This window comes from Balaenoptera borealis (genome assembly GCF_965194805.1).
Source record: "Balaenoptera borealis genome assembly, chromosome: 3".
NCBI lineage: Eukaryota > Metazoa > Chordata > Mammalia > Artiodactyla > Balaenopteridae > Balaenoptera > Balaenoptera borealis.
In genome coordinates, this window is record NC_138866.1 from 39,471,149 (window position 1) to 39,491,210 (window position 20,062).

General features: G+C 44.4%; 1 protein-coding gene across 1 annotated transcript in view; it reads right to left on the minus strand.

Annotated features, from left to right (window-relative positions):
• PRKCH (protein kinase C eta) overlaps positions 1–20,062 on the minus strand; it is a 220,670-nt gene that overhangs the window by 26,371 nt on the left and 174,237 nt on the right. The gene's annotated exons all lie outside the window — the stretch shown is intronic.

Sequence of the window (20,062 nt, forward strand, 5' to 3'; positions counted from 1 at the left end):
TTCCAGAAGTGGTTTCAGACCCGAGGCCCTATTAGCGCCTCGTTGTCTGGCTCCTCTGGGGACTGATGCAAACATTATAATCTCTAACCTCGGCCAGCCACCTCTAGTCTGTGGCTTCAGGAGAGACCAAGGCCGTGGGGGACCCGAGCCTGGGGGCTGGCTTTATCAGCACCGTGTTCCAGCCCAGCGGTCCAGGCTCGTGTGGTCCGGCTCCCAGAGCGCTCTGACTTTCTCACACTGCCAAACAGGGCGACTGCATTTCTGAATTCTCCTGAAGCCGTTACGCCTGATAAGGGCTCGGAAAGGATCTCCTTGGGTAGCAGAAACAAGTGCTAACAGAAACCCACAACGGTCTAAAGAGCTGACCTGAGATTGCTCAAGAGAGCTTGTCACTAACGACCCAGGTAAAGAGGTTTGATTGTTTATTGCTCAGCAGCTGTCACAGGTAGCAGGAATTGTTCGGGGAGAGAAAAGTGCTTTGTCATCAGTTTTCTAAGCTGCCCGTCACAATGCCCTCTGCACACAGAAGTCTTGGAACACAGCCCCGATACTCGGGACACAGAACCGAACAGCACTGGGGATGCGACTCAGCCTGGTCGTAGGATGCCCCAGGACACAAGAGGCAGGTTATATACCTCAGTCCTGACTTTGCCGTCTCATTTTAGGCATTCTCGGAACTGGACCAGCCCTGAGGGAAACGCCATTGCTCGTTTCACACCAGATGCTACCTAACAGGACAAAACTCTCAAATTGGGATCCTAAGGGGGTTCGATTAAGAGCATAACATAATCCCAGGCTTTCAGTTCTGCCCTCAGCCCAAATATCTCAAACCTCCACTGTGGGGTCTGTTCTGATGTCCCCAGCTAGTCAACTCTGCCCCTGGAGCACCCAGTTCAGAGCTCTATGACAGCCCACCTTTCACTGCACTCCAGAAGACTCTGTCTATGTACCTGTCTCCCCACTTGGCTGGGGCTGAACCTCATTCCTCCCTAGCCTCAGCTCAGGCCTGGCAGAAGATGCTGACCAAAGAGATAAACAGAAGAATGTCAGATGGATAACAGTGAGTTGTGCTGGTCAGTTCAGAGCCTGTTTTATTTTTAGGGGAAGGAAGGAAGTTCCATAAACTTCACTGGGACTTTTGTTCCAAAGTAATTAAACCTATAAAAATCCATGTGCTTTACCCCTTAGAGAGAGATTCCAGGGGAAAAGAAGAGCCCTGAAATGTAAGTTCAAATTCTTTGCTTTAGTGAAGCTGGAGAAAAGAAACTGCTTTAGGAGGGGCAATCATAAAGCAGAGAGGACCCAAGCAGAATCCTTTCTCCCCTGGTTTACACGCAGATGGAAGAGGGTTTTCAAACAGATGCAAAGGTTACAGAACCATTTATGGCCACGGTCAGCTTCCGCTCTAAGGGTAAATAGATATCTTCACTTAAACAACAACAACAACAACAAGGCAAAAAAGTCACCCTCTGACTCCTGAATTGAATATGAAATATGCAGAGGTCCGTTTTTGGCTTTGGAGTTCTTCAGCCTCCTCTGCTCACATGTAACTCAGCAGCCAAAGTTAACAAGGCTACACAATGAAGACTACAAGTTCGTACAGGACAGAGGCTCAGATCCTAAACCGCTGAGGGCTCGTCATGCATTAGCTTATTGAGCGCTTGTATTTAATAGTTATACCTTTGTTATGCAAGCACAGAAGGGTAGAAAGAGTTAGTTATTTTATCCTCCCTGATGGTCTGAAGGGTACATTGTTCTTGCTGGGTAATCAGGTTACTTAAAATGCCCACAGTGGTTTCAGAGAAGAGTCTCAAGTGGTTGACGACAAAGGAAATTCAGAAATTGTATTTATTTTGTTTCCACCATGAGCTATTCTGAGAGTCATAAAACATAATGACAAGAGACTTACTGCTTAGATCACTAGAATCAGTTACTCTTCCAAAAGAAATAAAGGACAGTGAGTTGAGAGCTGGCTCCCTGAACAAGAATGCATCTAAGAGGCTATTCAGTAGCTATTTTTAATGTATTTAAAAAAATTTTTATCTTGGAAAACTTCAAACTTATACAAAAGTATAGTGAATAACATAACGACTCCCGTAGTGATCTCACAGCAAAAGCTGCTATCAGTGCCCAATCGTGTTTCAGCTGTGCATTTTCTCCCTTCTTGACCCACCTTTTCCAGATCTGGAAGCAAATCCAAAACATGAAATCATCTCATCTATCTATACGTTAATATCGAAATCTAAATGACAACAATTTTTTAATGAAGTACAACTTTGCTATTAGTTTTCCTAAAATATACAGTCAATAGACTATTGTAAGTATATTGCTTTTTGTCTGTTTGCTCATTTGGGGGTATGTGTGTGTGTCCTGAGAACCTGAAAAAACCTTCTGTGGATGATGATGATGATATAATAATAACAACAACAATCAGTGTCATTAGCAGCTAACATACATCGAATTTTCACTAAATGCTAAGTGCTTTATCCATATTCTTATTTTACCTTCAAAACAACCCTATGAAGTAGGCTCTACACCAACATCATTTAGTGAGCCAGGGATAAAGTCAGGATTTGGACTCAGTTCTGCTCACCTCCCTCCAAGGCCTGGGCTCCAAACCCACTACAATAGGCACACTCTCTTCCATGCAGTGCTACTGTGTCACTGGCTAATCCTCCTAGTAGACTGCTTCCTGAGAGGACTACATCAATTGAGAAACAAGAACCATCTGAAAATCAACAAATATCCTGAGACAGAATTATGTCCAAAGGCCATTTTTGTGCACATTGTTAAATGCATAATCAAAATTCTGGAAAAATAATTTTTTTGCTTTGGTTCTTAGCTTTTGCATGGAGGAGTTGATTGGATTTCACACAGTCCTTGAAGGTACAGCAGTAAGGGAATGCGTAGCAAATCCCTCTCTAGTTGTCAAATATTGAGAAGATAACTTGCTGCCCTCTTCTAAGGAAGAGAGGCTGGCATGCGGGCAAGAGTTAAGAGGTGGCATTTGCCAAGAGAGTGAATTTGGATTATGATCTTAGTTTCAAAACAAAACCATATAGGGCTGGCTTGGGTTTTGAATATGTGGGTTTATATGAACTTGACATTTTTTCAAAGCAAGACAGACTGTATTAAATTGGTAAAAGAATTTTGAAAAGTCACTGAAATAGCAAAAGCCTAAAATCTGGTTTTATCACAAGTTAGATATAGTAATGCCATTCATGTCACCTCAGAGAAGACATCCAGACATTCATCCACCCAGCAAATCTTTGGGTGCCATCTGTAAGCCAGGCAATATGCAAGGGGCTCAGAATATTGAAGGGGGCAGGAAATGGCAGGAGCCTGATATACCAGGGTCCAGGGAGGATTTCAGTCTTTAGCCTAAGAGGAAAAAGAAACCACTGAAAGGTCTTACACAGGAGAAGGATAGCATTAATCTGATTTCACAACAAGCCTCCAGCCACAGGAAGGATAATAGGTCAGAGGGGATGAGAAAGAACATGAAGAGACCAGCTGGGAAGCTACTGAAGAATTCAGAAAAGGACTGACTGTGGCCTGGATCAGGGTGGGGCAGTAAGGTAAAGAGAACTAGATCGATGGAGAACTACTAGGGGAAAAAAAGCAATGGGATTTAGTAATGCAAGGATGTAGAAGGTAAAAGGAAAGAAGGTATGAGCATGTTGTGGCTCAAAGAATTTATTTTGGAAATACTGAGGTATTTTTTAGACATCTGAGTGGAGATGTTTAATGGGCAGCTGAATATACATGGCTAGAACTCAGATGAAAGGCCAGGCAAAGGATAGAAATTTGCAAGTCATTAGCTGGGTGTGGATGAGTTCACCTGGGGAGGGAGAATGGAATAAAAAGGAGAGGGCTTGGTACTAAGCTTTGGGAAGTGTATCCTGAGGATAACATCCTTGGTCTTTTTCACACTGAGACCACAAACACTAGAGAGAAATTATAGTCAGAGTGGGTAGCATAGCTGAGTGCCGGGAAGCAGGGATCCAACTCTTTTGGATCATATGTAGTCCTGTTAAGATTTAAAAGGATTAGAAAACATTACCCTTTTACATTCAAAACCATCTTATGGATTCTTTCTAGGTTAAACTGTCAACCTCTGCTACATGAAGTGATGATTTGGAGAGTGTAAACTTAAGTCTTATTTTACAAAGATGTTTGTTGCTGTACTGTACATAACAGCAAATTCTGGAAGCAAGCTAATTTATTTATTAATAGGGGAACAGCTAAATAAATTATGGTATATCCATGACAGAATTTTATGAAAGCTATTAAAATCGTATGAAGGGCAAAAAATGCAGGGAAATGTTTATGACAGAATTTTTGTCTTTTGAAAGTTATTTCTTTTGGGATTATACAAGTACTATTTTCATTACCTAAAATGTGGTCATTCCTGAAGAAATTATGGCGAAAATGACGGGTTCATAGTCATCCAATCTTTTCTTCTTAATGCTACACTACCATAGATCATGAATTAACTTGTTTTTCTCACTTAATGAACTTTTGGACACATTTCTATATCCTGTAGATCTGCCTCATTCTTTGTAATGGTTACAAAAAATTCCATTATAAAGATGTTTCGTAATTTAACTAGTCCCCTCTCTATGAACATTTAGATTGTTTCTAATTGTTTGCATCTTCAAACAATGGAGTAATGAACATTATTTGCACTCTTGTAGGAGGGTTAAATTTTTAGAAGTGGAAATGCCGTGTCAAAGGGTATAAATATTTAAAATTTAAATAGATGTTGAGCAACGGCCCTCCAAAAAGCTGGCACCAATTTATACTCCCACCAATAGCGTACAAGAGCATCCATTTAGCTTCCTTATTCAGGTTAGATGTAATCATCCTTGTATCCTTGCCAATTTGCTAGGGGAAAATGATCTCATTGCTTTAACTTCATTTCTTGATAATTGAGATTAATCTTTAAAAAATATATATGGTTAATGGCCATTTATATTTCTTCTGTTGCCTATTCACAAGTTTTACCTATTTTAAAATTTGAGTTATTTTTTGGATTATTTTTTAGAGGCTCATTATACATTATGGATAGAAGTAATTTGTTATATGGGTTGCAAATATTATTGTTCAGCTTGTTTTTGTTTTATTTATGGTAACTTTCATATTTTTATATAGTCAAATCTATCAATCTTTTTATAGCTGCTGGGTTTCACGACTTATTTACAGACTGATACAATTCTAAATAAAAAAGCAGAACACGAAATTGTATTTTCAATATTCTCTTATGTTACAATTGTTGGAGTGGGGGACAGAGGGAAGAAAGAAAGGCAGGAGGGAAAAGGGAGAGGTGGGAAAAGATAAAAGAAAAAGATTACAAGTTTATTTCTAGGTGATATGTTTATGAATGATTTTTTCTCTTTTGTATTTTCTAAATTTTATAGGAATTACATGTTACTTTGATAACCAGCAAAACGTCATAAGATATGTATTTACATATTTTGGCTTTAATCCTTTTCTTTGGTCTCTCTACTGTTTAAGGCTGTAATTCCCAAGGAAGATGTGGAGGGAAAGTGATCTACTGGTAGGAATAGAAAGGATTTATTCTGGAACCCAGGCCGTAAGGGAATGTTGAAAAAAATCACCTTACTTGCTTAGGGAATGTGAACATTTGTAGACTCAGAATTCTGATCTGTTGTCATAAGCTCATTTTTTTAACCACTGAAATTACCAATGCTTGTGGATAGCATTGGTATTTTCAATAGCCCTACGACATGTCCCTGTAGTCTTAACCAACTTAAGTACGAAAATGAGGCCCTTGCTAAAAGAAGCAACGTTCCCAATTATTAAATGAGGTCCCCATGCCATTTGTCCTCATGAAGTGACAATCTATCTGGTGTTTGTGAGGCTGATCTATTGCAACATCAGCTTAAGAACAAACACATGAAGCATGAACATTCATCATTATGAAGGTAAATGCGAAATAACTTACTTTCTGGTACATGAAAGTCAATAAAACAATTTCCAACCCAGGAAGTTTTAGAGGCTCCTTTGTGGCTCTTTTCCCCCTACCTTTTCATATTTCTTCCCAACAGCGATTTGAGATGGGAAATGATTACAAAAATGACTCCGTGGCAAGTCTGGCTATTATACTCCCTTTAAAACGGGGCCAGGGACTCACAAACTAACCCCCTCAGGCCAGGTGCTGCGCTCCACCCTGTGTTGGTGTTTGGTGCACTTGATATGCAGGCCGCCTGTTTCCACCTTCACCCCTGTGTACACACAGGACCAACTTAACTTGAGCAAAGGGACTGAGAGATTGCCCCTTGCCTTGTCTTATGGTAGGAAAAATAAGTGCAAAGAAAACATTCGTTGACTCTCTGGACAAATGCAAGTGGCAATGAGTCTGGCTAATGTCCACACTGCAGATCACACACCTCCTTAGGACCATCTAATGAGCCATCAAACCTGCAGTTGAGCCTTCGATATATATTTTTTCCTTCCACAACCCCCACACTCCCAGGAGGGTTGAAATTCCCTGGCTGAAGCGGCACAAATTTATTTAGCACTCCTCACAATACTCGTATTTTATAGTTGCCAAGAAAACCTCTCTCACCGACACTTCTTGCCAAAACGCTTCCTACGTGATACCTGACAGCATTCGGTGAGAGAGCCAGAGGCAGGGTGGAGGGCTTCAGACAAAGACACCAAGGAGATGATAGCCCCTTGGTGGTCAGGGAACTCCTGGCCATTGGGCCTAGCTCCGACCACACAGAAAAGATGCTGGGCCCAACGGCATACCTGGACTTGATGGTCCAGGGGGCACAAAGTGATCAACAAGCTGAATCCTGCTTTAACTCCGCAGGCCCCCCGACTGCAGAGAGCCGAGCGCAGCTGATCCACGGAAAACTACCTGCCAGGGCAGCGTGGCTTCCCAACCACAGAAATCCAACAAGGAAATGGAGGTTCTCATCTAGCAAGACCACAAATAGCATCGGCGAGTCACAGGGATGCTGAGAGCCTGCAAGCTGGGGTCACGGTAGGCGGGGAGGTGACCCTCGCTGGCTGGTCGTCCGCAGGGCACGTGCATGAAGATGAAGGATGGAAAGATTTCCAATAAGGAGGAAGCAGAGCATGGCTCCCTCCTAAGCAGAAAGATTTTAATGACAATCAGGGCAGCTGTGGAGGAGGGGGTGGGGTGGGCAGGGGCAGATGGATCCTACCAGGTTTATGCTGGACACACGGTGCCAATACCAACAAACGGGTTCACAGAGTGAAACTCTGTTAACGTTACTGGGCACACAGCACTAGGGAAATGCTAGCCATGGTTTCTGGAGACAATGGAGACAGTGTAAGGGACAATGAGACATCTTAACTTGTCTAGCTGCGGCTGGTTCCCTCTAAGGAAACCCAGGGCTCTTCTGACTAATGAGACTAGATCCTGTCACTGGGGCTGGTTCCCTGAAGCCAGTCCACTGAGAAGAAACAGTAATGTCCCTCCTCTGCCAGGGTTACAGCTTGGGGCAAACAAGCAGCAAAAGCAGGTGCAGCCATTTGCTGAAGGAACATGCAGCCTTGCAGACCATGTGAAGGGGGACGTGGGTACTGCTGGGAGGGGGTGAGGAGGAATGTTTTATGACAGGAAGGAGTAGAGTTTATAGCCCCAACCCCAGGAAGGGATATGCAGGCTGCTTTTGGCAAATGGCTAAACACAAATCTTTGCCAGCATTAGTAATACCTTATACAATAGCAATTTCAGAGGGGAGGGGCGGGGAAGGGAGGGGCGGGAAGAGCAGGGGAGGGGTGGGGAGGGAGGGAGCCCTCGGATGACCTGAACAGGAACTTTTGGCCACATCAACAGGTCTCATCTGGTTACCTGCTCTCCCCATCCGAGCAGAAACCTGAGCCATCTAAACGGAAGTCTCTGAAAAAACCCAAGGACATCTATTCAGAACCACTCCCAGGCCCGCAGAATTGAATAGGAACCTCACATCTTAGTTCTTTATTATAGTCAATACTGCTTTGTTTTCTAATTATGTTTTGCATAAAAAGTCTTGCTTTCCCCAATCAGATTACAAACTCCAAGGGTAGGCCTGGAATATTCCACAGGTCATTCCCAGACTACTGATCACAGGCTGGACTCAGGACAGCAACACACATCTGAGTTCCTTTCCAAGAAGGAACTTTACTGATTTCCTCCTAACGCTGCGCATGTCAGAGAAAATGTGCAAAGCATCACATTTTCCCCTAAGATATTCCCTTTGGGAGAAGTAACTACTACTTCCTGAATACCTACCTAGTCTGTTCCCAGTACTTGGTCTTGTAACCAAAGAGCCCAGGTTTTTCAAAACAGACATTTAAGTTGTTCACTTTGAAATATGTGAGTACTTGTCTGTGGAGACACTGTCCAAAGACTCGCCAATTTTATGTAGTAGTATTCTTCTTAATAAAGGTAATCTGTTAAATGCGTAAGAGTCATCATAACTTCCTAAGATCTTAGAAGTCAACAGAATTCACAAATCAGGGGGAAAAGTATTTTTAGCTTATGCATCTTAGTTTTACTTTAGAAAGTATCACCAAACTTGTAAGCAGAAGTAGCAGATGAACATACCTTTTGAGAGGAGACTAACATTCTTTTTGCCTAAATGCTGGACTAATCTTGATCCAATAAGTAAAGGCTATTTCAGTTTGGTCACTTTCCCCAGCTCCTCAGTTTCTCTGTTAAAACACTGTTAAGGTCACAAGGTGATCGACCTTAGTCTAAACAGTTACTAACCCTGGATTTCATTCCATAAATAATCCATGCCACAACATTACACATATTCCCATATGTATATTACAGAGGCAATTAAAGACCTTTTGCAAATATAAGGTTTCATGCAGCAATAATAGTGGGGCATATTTTACATTTCCTAGGGAACCACACACAGTCCATGCTGATGATCTGGTAACAAATCCAGAGTGACCAATTCTGGAGACACAGCAAATCTGGACTTGTGGCCAAGAATGACGGATGGGCAAATACTCGATTATGCCCTTACGGAGCAATACAGCCCCCATTTGCCTCTTTCAATCTGCTTCCTTCCCCCTCCCCCAGGCAACCTTAGGGAGGTCATCCGACCGACTTTTGTCTGCCTGTTCCTAAGAAGTAGTGTAGTGTGAGGTTAAGGGACTCTGGAGCCCGGCATCCTGGGTTTGAATCTTGGCCCTATTCTTTACTAGCTGTGTGTGATCTTGGGCCATTTACTTAATCACTCTGCGTTTATTTCCTTACAATGAAACTCAGATAACGAGAGTTCCTGCCTCATGGGAATTATGAGTGTTTTAAATATGAATTGCTTAAAACAGTGCCCACGATGCACTGAAGTGCTATGGAAGCATTTAGCTATTATTTCCTCATCAACAACAACAACACAGCAACACATAACAGATAACAGCATGGCCGGTTGCTTAAGATTTTTATGAGAATCAAAACCAATAGAGAGGATACACGGACTTTGTAAATTCTAAGTAACTACTGTGAGCTTTTGAGTTTGAGGCAGGGAGGTCTATTGGGTTATTAAGTGACACATCTGGCTTATAAACGGCTCTGCGGGGAAGAGAGCGAGAAGCCAAAGCAGCGTGCCACACAGTGCCCCAGCCTGGCGCCAACAACGAGCAAAATGTCTCAAGAACTGGTGCAACCCCATCATCCAACACCTTCGTCTCCTTTGCACATCTTTGCTGAGACCACTTTCTGAAGCACTAGGATGTAGGGACAAAGATCTCTGTTCAGCATCAGCAGCCCTGCCCAGCACAGCGAGAAAAGGTTGGTTTCAGTTGAACAGCCAGGCATTTCACTACAGGTGATCCATTCTTTCAAGCAGAATAAGCTGGAGGAGGAGAGGGAAGTCACTAAATCCTGCCGTTGGCTATCAATACCATCACTGTGGCTGGGGACATTTATTTCCGTTCTGGAGAACTGACGTGGGATCCACATCCCACAATGCAATCAAATAAAACTCCACTGGTACACCCGGTCCTCGTTTTCTACCCTCTCCCTGCCTAATTATTTAGGACATAAACCCAGTTATGGAGATGGGTCTCATACATTCAATGATGTGATAAAATCCAGCTCCTGCAAGGCCACTTTTGGGAGATGTTGTTTCTAACCGTTCGCTGTTTAAACAATATGGTGATAAATGAAGGTATCTTTTCAGTGTGTCTAAATCTATTAATATTTTTTATCACGTGTTTTCACAAATGAGCAGTCAACTCCGGGTACCATGCTTACATTTAAGAATTTCTATCAAGGCCACTGCACTGGTGTTTGCCTTCCTATACCACAGGAAGCCAACAATGGTCACAGGTATTCAAAGGAAGGGGCAGGCAGAGAGTACAATTCCAAAATCCTGCCTCGGGCTGCTGCTATTTTATGATTCTTATTTTCCCAACTAAAATGTGATCTCCAAGGTGGTGCCTCCTTGTTTTCATTTTTCTATCTTTGTATTTTTGAGTTCCCTTTGGTGCCTAACACCGTGCTTTGCACCTACTGAGCCCCTAATAAATGGCTGATATTCTTTTTTTTTAATAAATCTATCTATCTATTTATTTATTCATTTTTGGCTGCGTTGGGTCTTCATTGCTGCACAAGGGGTTTCTCTAGTTGCAGCGAGTGGGGGCTACACTTCGTTGCGGTGCCCGGGCTTCTCATTACGGTGGCTTCTCTTGTTGCAGAACATGGGCTCTAGGTGCGCGGGCTTCAGTAGTTGTAGCACGTGGGCTCAGTAGTTGTGGCTCGCGGGCTCCAGAGCGCGGCCTCAGTAGTTGTGGCTCACGGGCTTAGTTGCTCCGCGGCATGTGGGATCTTCCCAGACCAGGGATGCAACCCATGTGCCCTGCATTGGCAGGCGGATTCTTAACCGCTGTACCACCAGGTAAGTCCCAATGGCTGATAGTCTGAAGAGCACGCCCCCTCCGCCATCTGGTGTTGGTTTGGTCCTGAGACCCCAGTGAAGCTGGATTAAGGGAGGACGTGGGGGACTCTTAGGAAGCTGGTTGATTCTGGTTTGTGCTGGAACCCTGGCACCCATCTGGGACCTCTGGAGCGGACATGAAGCTGCCATTGCCTGCTGGGGTCCTGTCTTGGAGGTGACCTAGGACCAGGACAGTACCCCAGGAACCTCTGTGGCTCTGAACACACTTTCAAGTCCACCCCGCTCCAGACATGAATCCTTCCTGTCCCATCTAGAACCAAACCAATTCCATCCAAGAGAGAAAGGAAAACTGGCCCTGCTTGGTGACTGCTTGTTCATGTTTGGCTGATAGGTGAGAGCAACCTGTGTTCCTGTAAAAGGAGGATATTAAAAATTCTGTTGACTTCCTAAACAGGATGTTTGTGAATTTAACTGACTACTACAGTTAAATTCACAGACATCCTGTTTAGGAAGTCAACAGAATCCACTCCCAGGTTCACTGACCACTACAGGACACAGTGAACCTGGGAGTGGATTCTGTCATTAAGACAGTGGCCATGAGCAGAGAGCACAGGCAGTCAGGTCGGCTGGCTGAGTGCTGCTGGGCAGTGTGCAGGCTGGCATCTTGGTGCACCAGAACCTTCTGAGGGACACACATCCTGCCCTCTCCTCAGAGGCAGCACAGGGGGTCAGGCGGTCAAGCTGGAATGCAGGTACTATCAGGTGCACTGTCTAGTCAAGGGACAAGGACACTTGTTCCAAGCAAGAAAGCAAGGTTTCTTGCCTCAGCTCTGCCACCTCTCTGGGCCTCAGTTTCCTCATCTGTAAAATGATGGGATGGGACTCAATGACATCCCCTCTCTACTGCTCACATCCAGTCAATCACTAAGAACTGACACTTACGCCTCCTGATTATATTTAGAACTGGATGCCTTCTCTGCACCACACTGCCATGGTCTCTTATTCAGCCCATCTCTTCCCAGGTGGATCACTGCATTTCCTAACTGGTCTCGTTCCCCTTTTCTCCCCCATTCTCCATGCTCTACCAGTTATTTTTCAGAACTACAGTTCTGATCTTGTCCCTTGAACGTCTGAAACTTTAAGAGGCTCCTGTCTGGTTGTAGCATCTGTAATGCTCCACCACTGGGCCTCTGCCTGCCCTGCCAGCCTTACTTCCTCCCTACACTGTCCTCGCCTGCTTTACATTCCCAGATGAGCACCGTGCTCTCTGGTGGACAAATGCTCCCTGTGCCTAGAGCAGCGCTACTCAAAGTGTGGTCCGCGGACTGGTACTTACCTGCAAACTGCTACTGGCCCACAATGCGGTAGAAAATGAATGAAGTAGCAATGAAGTAAATAGAAAACTTGAGAATCAGCATGTAGAAACTTTTATAACTATTCAACAGTAGTTTCATGTCTGTTGAATCTAATAAAAATTTGGGCTTCTATTTATGTCTTTTTAAAAGTTCATTTTTCTAGTAATTTACTTTTATTACATTTTATACAAGTATTGGTCCTAAATGGATTGGAAAGGAAGAAAATCCACTGGTTTACCACTGCAGATAGTTTGAGGAGCTCTGGCCAGCATCTTCCTTCCTTCTTCTCTACTGGGCTTGTCTGACCACTTCAGTCTCACTGAAGCCTCTGTGCCTCAGAAACTTCCTGCGTCCCTTCCTTGGACAAGCATGATGTCTCTCCTCTGTGCTCCAGGGGAATTTGCTGCATACTTCTAATTATAGCATTGATTGCACTGACTGTAACTGTTGTTTTCCCTGCAGGTCTTTCCCATGCTTAATTCAGCTCTCTAACCTCAGAGCAAGGTGCCTGGCACAGGGCTGAGTGGGCAAATAAGTGCTGATTAAACTGAACAAGCCCAAGTTTTTTACCCTAAACTCTGGTTACATGCCTTTTACCCATACACCCCTTGAGTATAAAATTCTTCTGGCCAGTGTATCTCCCTCAAATACCTAGTTGGTATTCTGTACATAATGGGTGCTTAGGAAATGAGGAAGAAATAATGGGAGCTCCTTTCTGCATTTGGTGGTGACTTCTTTGTGCCACCCAGCCAGTTGTACTCAATACTCTGGCTCTCAATCTAGTCCTAGAGTTAATATAAGAAAGCTGGGCTTGTAGGTACAACAGCGCATGACTAATGTGTGTGCCTGGTGATTAAGCATCCTTACAACAGTGTAGTATTATAACCAGACAAGACAAATTACCCCTGTACATTTTGCATAAAATTAAAAGGTCAGTCCAGGAAGAAAAGGAATAATGAGATTCCTGAAGTCCTTCATCAAGTTGAAAAGCTCATCTGATTTTTTTTTTTTAAAAGGCATCTCATGGAAAACTCCAAAACCAGAAGGGACAGAATATTACAGAAGAATCGACTTAAAATCTCAGAAAATCCTTTAAGCCAAAACTAAAGAACACAATTCCCATCATATGGGACTACTTTCTTTTTGAAAGTTGATAAATCCAAAATTGTCACTGGGAACCAGTGGTTCCCTGCATTTTCCAGAGAAGGCAGTTTAGGAACACATTTCCTGAACCTCAGCCTCTTGGGCTCTACTCCTAGATTTTCCCTTTGAAGCCATGGAAAAATTCTCTCCCCTCCTCTCTGCTTCAGAGACCTTTCTTTTAAAATGGTAAGGTAATCGCCCACATTTTCAGGATGTAGTGTATGAAATTATCCCAAGACTTCATGAGGGCTTCTGAAGCCAGGGCCCCTAGCTTCACTTATGGTTAGGAGCCAAACAAGCAAGCCCCAGAGACAGAACAAGTGATTTTTTTTTCCCTGTTGGAGAAGGGAGTCTTCCTCATTCAAATTAAAAATAAAGGATCAGCTGATGAAAGAAAAATCACCAACATTTAAGATCTGAAAAAAGTGATTATTTTGAAACAGAACATTCTGACTGACTGATGTAGGTAATGTACAAGCCATCGAGTTCCACCCACTCTGATGAACCCCAGTTTCACTCTGAGTTTTATGGCCATTCTGAACAATGTTTTATCTGCCTATAGCGCCTGGGTCCCGTTGACACAGATGTGAACTCGGAATTTTTGGTCTGGGTTACGTGACACATTCCTGGCCAGGAAGGTGGTGCTCTCCCTCCTCCTGTAACTTTCCATCAATGCAAACGAGGTCACAAATGCCGGGAGGCAGCAGCAACAGGTCTACATGGGAGAGACTCATCAGCCAAGGCAGGGTTCGTGCTTTCTCTTCTGCAAAAAGCGTTCATACCATCCTGCTGGCACACGTCGGGGAGGCTGTGAGCTTTGTGCCACAGATGAGTCGAGACACCCTCCAAGCCATTGCTCTGGGGATGCCTTTTCTTCCTTGCATGGCTCAGGAGGCAAGAAGCTTCCTCTGCCCTGCCAGGCCCTCAGAGGTCAGGACTCAGGGCCATCAGAGAGGTTCTGCCTGTTCTGGGCTGGGAGTGGCCCCAGCAACTCCTGACTTCTGGCTGGCTGGAGCCAAATGTGACAGGGGTGAGTGGCCTGAGGGAGTGTCCTTTCCTAGGGACAGCGAACATGGCCTGCCCTCTTGGAGCCACCAGGGGACGCTCTGGAGTGGGCATTCCAGAGACATCTATTCACTCTGGATTTTGCTCACCTGCCCAGTATTGGCTCTCAGGGAGCAGAGCCACGGAATTGATAATTCTAGGTCCTAACCGGATGGAGATTGTTAACTCTCCCATTGGCTGGGGTGGGGAAAAACCCGTGGGATATGTGAAAAGGGGGAAAACTCAGGAATACTATTTGCAGAGGCTCCACCTGAATCCTTAAACCGAAGTAAGATGGGAGTTCACTGAGTGGGACTACGTTGTCAGGTAAGTTCCAAAGCAGCTAATAAACACAGTCTTCTCACTGTCTCTAACCACTCCTAAGTGTCTCCTTGCTGGGCTCCTCCTCCTCCACCCTCCCTTGAAGGGTAGGCGGTTCCCTGAGGTTCTGTTCTTGGCCCTTGCCTGGGTTTATTTCCAGCACAGCTGCTACACCATATGGCACCTTTGTGCAAATTAGAGAAAGGCACCCCTTTCTCAAGACGTGTTACCACCATTGCCTAGGACATTCATAGTGATCACACACATCATCACAGACCCTGACGGAGGGGCACTCCCTGGAGATGCTCAGCACACGGTCTGCCCGGTTGAGCAGTGGAAGCCCATGGATTCAAATATCACCCTGGACAGATGGCTCCCAAGTTGAAACCTCTACCCTGACACCTCTCTCTGGAGATCCAGAGATGCCTGAGAAGTTAGCCATTAACTGATTTGGGGGCAAAGTTACTAGGGATGTTTCAACCCTTCAAACCCAAAAGGATGAAACTGGACATTACCCACTGCTGTCATCACTCAGTTAAAAGTTATAAAGCAGAAACTAACACACCATTGTAGAGCAATTATACTCCAATAAAGATGTTTAAAAAAAAAAAAAAAAAGCTTTAGAGTTCTCTGTGGGAAATCTCGGAGTCATCTTGAATGCCTGCTCCTTGGTCCCCATATCCAATTCACCAGGGTCCTCTCAGCTTTTCCTCCACTCCATCTCCCATCCCTCTTCCCTTTCCATCACCGGCACTGGCTTGCTTCAAACCATGACTAGGTCTTGCCTGACTTACTCCAAGGACTCCTACCTGAACTCCTGGCTTCTGGACTTGCTCCTCTGCACTCTATTTCACACAGCACACTTATTTCCTATTAGTCTCTTTTCTCCAACGCTTCTGATGGTTTCAACTGACAGGCCAATAAAACCCAAACTTCCTAGCCCACATCCAAAACCTTCCATGTTCTCACCCCAACTTACCTCAACTGCCACCCGCCCCCTGCTCTGGTCCCTCAGTCACATTGAGTCCTCATGATTCCCCAGCACAGGACACTTCCTGCCCCCAGGCCTCTGCCCCTACTGTTCCAATTACCTGGCAAGTATTTCCATATTTTGCTGCTAACTAAAAACCTATGGCTCAAGTGCCATCTCTTCTCCAAAGCCTCTGCTGACCCTCTGCATCAGAATTAATAGCTTCCTTTTCTGTGTTCTCATCACATTCTGTTTTCGTTTCACTTTGACCATTTATGGTACCATGTCTTAAGCTGTCAATTTATGTATGTGTTTGGAGCCCCCAATAGACTAAATCCTTGAGGGCAAGGACCCTGTTTTATGTATCTTTTGGTTTTCAGAGCCAAACCCAGTACAAAGCAGATGTGCAGGACATACTGAATGAGTAACTGAATGAGTAACTGAATGGTGGAGACGGCTCCTTCATGGTCAAACAAAGGCCACGGAAAGACTTAACGATGGTCTATTCTGAGCCTGCATGTTGCAAACCCCAGCCGAACAAGGGAAGATGAGTGCACCACAGTATGTCAGGCGGGGTGAAGGGTACTTTCCAAACCAAAAGGTCCATTTAAGACAAACACACATTGATGCCATAACTCACAACCTGCATCAAATGTGATTCCTGGAAACCAAAACCTCTTGGCAGGGGGCTGAGGCTTGGTACCTTGGAAGAGAGTTGGCAGGGTTTGGGGCTTCTTTCTGAAGTTCCCTTCTGCCTCTGCACAGCTCTCCAGACCCTGGACTGACGCAGTCCCACCGCCCATGTTAACAACACATTACAGGAATCTGGACATGACTCAGAATAATGCTCACCTTGGGAAGGTGAGAACGTGGATGGGAAAGAAGTGCCGCCAAATGGGATGCTTACAAATCTAATTAGTAGCACCATCTTGAGAGCAGAGCAAAAAAACTGACTTTAAGTTCTGAGAGAAGTAATGCCTTCAAGCTCCGCTCTTTGAGATACATTTACAGACATGAGAAATCCATCTAGGAAAGACCATTTACAGCATAGGGCCTCATGTGTGAGACAAACCCAACCACCTGACCAGCATTTTTTCACCTTTATCCTATGTAATGCCAAACCTCCTCTTATCTGAGATTGGGATCCCCCATTTGGGGGAAAGAAATGACCAGGAGTACCAATCTACCAAGACAGAAACTGGGGAGGGGTAGACTGACTTTGCTTTTCTGACACAGTGGAAAATGTGGGTGTCTGCACATACCACTGCCCTTATATTCTGTCCTCATGCAGAAGCCTGACTAGCACAGAAGAAAAAAGGAAGAGCTTTCAAAGTCAGCTGATCATACACTTTTCTGGCCACCTAGATTTCTGCTTCCTGGATGGATGTCACTAGGATGGCCTTAATAATATCTTTAACCAAGCCATCCTCCATCACTGTGCCTAGAGAGGGGGAAAAAAACCACACCCCTATCAATACCTAGAGAAGAACAAGACTCCAACCTCTGTATTGCCTTGATGCTAAGATCTGTGCCCACTCCATCCCCTTTAATGCTTTTGCAACAGGGGAGTTTCTTGAAACTCATGACAAAAAAACTTGCCAGTTGCCAGTATCCTCATTTTCATCATATCAGGCACCATCAGCATCTTGTGATCTTCAGTTACTTGGAATCAAGGATATATAGTAATTTTCAGTAGGCATTCCCCTTGTCAATTGCTGTGTTAAAGGCTGGGGGAACCAAAGGGAAGGAGCTACTAACAGGGAAATTACGACTTATGCATATTCATTCACCTTCAAAGAAAACAGAGTCCAGGTAATTCCATTTGAAGACACCAGTGCCTTAAAAGAGGCTTTGTGGAAGGCCACTGGCTGCAGGAACTTTCCTACTGCATTAAACGTCTGTTCAGGAGGAGTCACTGTGTGGCCAAAGGGAATAAGAGGCAGTCAGGTTCCTTCTTAGGGGTTGTTTTTTTCTTTCTTTCTTGGTCTGAGAAAGAGCCCCATGGAGACATAGGGCAGGTGACTGATAGCCTCTCCCATCCTTCATGAAAGTCTAGGTTAAGGATAGTGTCTGGTTTTTTAGGAGACTCACTCTTGGCACTGAAGAGAAATTTTCTGGGAGAGTGGCAGGGGGTGGGTGATGGCTAAAGAAGAAGGGAAGATGAGCTTTCCAGAGAGAGCCCACTCAAGAAGCCAAGGCGTTCAGACTTGGCTTGGGAGGGTCATCATCGCCCACTCGAAGGAGCCTGCATTCCAGGGCTGGCATGTATGGTAACACCACGTACCCCCCTGACACCCCCCAGCTGGGGCTGGGAAACTGCCACAGCCTCTCTGATTTGAGGCCCGGGGCCACAGTGCGGTGGAGTTCCTCCTGCTGACTCACAGGAGCTCCATAGAAGTGTGTAGAAATTCCATGATGAAAGATGATCTTCATGACATTTCTGCTAGTGCTGGGATATTCCATCAGATTTCCTGGAGCAGAGTCTGGCCGCCAACCAAACTGTGGAGGGATGGTTCACTGTTTCCAAAGTGAGGCGGAAAAGCTCCCTGTGGTTGTAACATTCTAATACATACTACCCTCGTTTCCTCTGAGAGACCCACAAGGGGACCTACTGCAATGGAAGACTGAACCAGGCCTGTGGGCACTGATGTGGAGCTAAAGGACATCTGGGAGTTTTGGAGGAAGTGAATGAGTGGCCAGGGCCAAATGTGGTCTGGCCTTGGGTTCCTTGTTTTTCTTTTTTAAACTGAACTTTAGTTGTACAGACACATGAGTTCTATTTGGCTAGAACTGTGGGACTGTAGTGTCCCCTTTGGTCCCTATTCTGAAGCTATTTGAGACCCCGTTCAGCAACGAAAGAAGTGGACAGAGAGGTAGCTGTCTGTCTCTCTCATCTCCCCTTTCTTTAGCTCTATCGAGTAAAACTAAACATGAAAAGTGCACTTATTTCCTTCCATGTCATTTTCACGAGTAATTACTTTTACTTTTTTATCTGCTTACACTAGAATACATGTTTCCTGTAGGCAGGGTCCTGGCCTGTCTTGGTCACTATGATATCCTTAGACACAAAGTAGGTCTCAATGAATATTTGCTGCATGAATAAATGAATGACTTAACAGATGCATAAATAAATAGTTGAATGTGGACCCATAAAGTTATGACTACTGACAAATTTATTTTTCATGCAAATATATTAAAGTATCATGCAAAGGAAATAAAACATGGGACTCAGGGGAAAAGCAATTTTCTTCCATGTGTCTTTCAAATTAAGACAGTGACCAATGCTAAAAAGATACTTTTAAGTGGTTAATAACTAAATTTCCAATTCATGGCCTGGGAGAGAATATTCCATGAAAAGAAAATGATGGGAGAATTCCTTTCCTACAGAAGGGGAACCCTCTAAACTTCTAAAAAATATCCCCTTTTCTTTGGTTCTGCCATCTCACAGAAAAAAAGAAAAAGTTGTAGAATGTGGACACCTCTTTGTAGGGTGACTGTGCAATGTACTGTCCAAAATGGGCCTCTGAGTAGAAGGGGGGCACTATTAAGGGGGAATCACAGGAGCAAACTGGAACTTCCCTGGGAAAACTAAGACACGGGGCTGACCTACCTCTTCACCATGTAAGCTACCCACTCAGAGTTAAAGTAATTCCTTGAAATTCTTCTCTTGAAAGTGCTTGTTCTTTCCTGAATTCTTCTCATCTTAACTCTTTGCTGAGTTGTTATCTTGAGAACTCATTCTTAGGAAGTACAGTATCTTGAGCTTCTCTGGGAAGTTATCAGTTCTAGAGTTAACTCTTTACACACCAAGTATGACCCAGGCCACCCTTCCTGGATCATGCATCAAGTGAGATACTGTGAAAATGCTCTGCATAGTAAGCCCTCGATGCTCCCTCTTTCTTTTGATGCAAACAGAACATAAAAATATGCCATAGCTGCAGCAAACTGCACAAAGCCCAGCAGCCCCTCAGACAGACTTCAGAGGGAACGTGCTTTTTAACATACTCACTTCCTTTGGTAGTGCCACGGTACAAAGATTACACTCAGCCTTCCCAGCCATAAAAGCTTCAGTTTTTCCCATTCTTGCTGCCAAAGCTGAAATGCCAAGAAATGCTGGGAACTGTGATTATACACACTTCATATTTTACACTCTGAAACCCCAAGGAATAAGCTGTGGAGAACAGAGTCCTATTTCTTAAATGGCAGCTGAATAGATAGGGCACTCAAGCTTTGCGGAGCGCGGCTGAGTATTTGCATGGGGAGAAACAAACAGAGACGTCACAGATTTTTCCCGTCTGTGTGGAACCTTCCTGGCATCTGGGGCAGACCTTGGCTAG